Source organism: Sinocyclocheilus anshuiensis, unplaced genomic scaffold, assembly GCF_001515605.1.
Source record: "Sinocyclocheilus anshuiensis isolate Anshui unplaced genomic scaffold, SAMN03320099.WGS_v1.1 scaffold476, whole genome shotgun sequence".
Lineage (NCBI taxonomy): Eukaryota > Metazoa > Chordata > Actinopteri > Cypriniformes > Cyprinidae > Sinocyclocheilus > Sinocyclocheilus anshuiensis.
The window spans coordinates 2,503,230-2,505,604 of record NW_015554139.1 but is presented as its reverse complement, the minus strand read 5'-3'; positions in this window follow the sequence as shown (position 1 = coordinate 2,505,604).

Sequence of the window (2,375 nt, the reverse complement as noted above, 5' to 3'; positions counted from 1 at the left end):
ATATATATATATATATATATATATATATATATATATATATTAGAATTTTACAGTAAATAAAGGAATAATAACACTTAAATAAATAAATTAACACAATGCATTATTTGGATAATGACTATATTACTGATAAGATAACTTAATTCAGTGACTTATGACTTATGACATAGGCTAATGAAAGATGCATGCTAAAAAAGGTCAACAATACGTGTCAGCGAGGTCTGCACCGGGAGAGAGAGGCAGGAGACGTCAAGCGCAAATGATAAACACCTGTGTCTCGTTTCAGTAATTCGTGTGGAGAGACCGGATAAAAGGGACCACCTGGAGCATGTAAGGAGGAGAGATTGACCGGACATTTGGGGCAAGCAGCAACACTGAATCGTCTAATGACCCGATTTTTCTGGCCGGGCATTCACGAGAACGTGCGCAGGTGGTGCGCGTCTTGTCGTGAATGTCAGCTGGTGAACCCACCGGCCACGCCAAAAGCACCATTGTGCCCTCTCCCTCTTATGTGGGTCTCCTTCGAACGAATTGGCATGGACCTCATCAGGCCATTAGAACGATCTGCACGGGGGCATCGCTTTGCATTAGTCCTAGTGGAGATGGGTTGCTGGAGCACAAAGCATATATAGTGTTATGTTATGAGTTATTGACTGAGAGATTGAAAGCACAGTGAGCGCCTTTTTCCGTTGTGTATACCCAGAGACTTTGAATAAAGCTCGCGTCCCAGTACGCCGACCCTGTCTTCTTCCTTCCACCCTCTTGAACCTTATCACACTGGTGCCGAAACACGGGAAGGAAGAAGAACGCCGACGCCGTCATGCAGTCCTCGTCAGGATCACCATTTGCGGAGGTTTATCACCCACAAACAGACGGTCTGGTCGAACGATTTAATTGCACATTAAAAATCCTGATTCGGAAGTTCGTTCACGAAGATGCCAAAAATTGGGAAAATGGCTGGAACCCCTCTTGTTTGCCGTGCGCGAGGTCCATGGCGAAACAAGCGACGTCGAGGAAATCATCGATCGAGTGGTACTGGAGCAGTTCGTGGCATGGCTGCCGAGGAAGCAGTGGGTCCAGTGCCACCGCCCAACGTCACTTAACCAGGCCATCCAACTGGCGGAGGACCAGATGGTGGTGTGCCCCGGGTTAGTTTGCAGATGTGTTCTCGCCCCTGCCTGGTCGCACAGACCTCATTCAGCACCACATTGAGACCGAGCCAGGCGTGGTGGTGCACAGCCGGCCGTATCGGCTGCCTGAACACAAAAAAAAGTAGTTCAGACTGAATTAGAGGCAATGCTAGATATGGGAGTAATAGAGGAATCCAACAGTGATTGGGCGAGCCCGATAGTTTTAGTGCCTAAAACGGACGGCTCGGTCCGGTTCTGTGTGGATTATTGCAAGGTGAATGCTGTGTCGAAGTTCGACGCGTATCCAATGCCGCGGGTTGATGAATTGCTTGATCGGCTGGGTGCTGCTCGATTTTACTCGACACTGGATTTAACGAAGGGATATTGGCAGATCCCCTTATCACCAATATCCAAAGAAAAGACGGCCTTCACCACGCCGTTTGGATTACACCAATTTGTAACGCTTCCTTTCGGGTTGTTCGGGGCCCCGGCCACCTTTCAGCGACTCATGGACCGGATCCTCTGGCCGTATGCCGCGTATGCCTATTTGGATGACATTATCATCTACAGCAACAACTGGCAGCGGCATATGCAGCATCTGCGGGCGGTCCTGAGGTCGCTGAGGGAGGCCGGGCTGACAGCCAACCCGAAAAAGTGTGCGGTTGGGTGTGTGGAGGTAAGGTATCTGGGCTTCCAAATTGATAAGACGGCAGCGGTTGCGACCTGTCCGAGACCCAAGACCAAAAAGGAGGTGAGGCAGTTCCTGGGGCTGGCGGGATATTATAGAAGGTTTGTACCTAAGTATTCGGACCTCACCAGCCCGCTGACTGACCTCACTAAAAAGGAAGCACCAGACCCGGTCCAGTGGACGGAGCAGTGCCAGCAGGCTTTCACCCAGGTAAAGGCTGCTCTGTGTGTACGGCCGCTCCTTCACTCCCCTGACTTCTCTCTCCCTTTTTTATTACAGACTGACGCGTCAGACAGGGGGCTGGGCGCGGTCCTGTCCCAGGAGATAGAGGGGGAGGAACGGCCGGTGCTGTACATCAGTCGGAAGCTCTCAAAGAGGGAGACGATGTACAGCACCATTGAGAAGGAATGTCTGGCGATCAGATGGGCCGTCCTCACCCTCCGCTATTATCTCCTGGGACGGGAGTTCACCCTCTGTTCGGACCACGCGCCCCTGCAGTGGCTCCACCGCATGAAGGATACCAACGCGCGGATCACCCGTTGGTATCTAGCATTGCAACC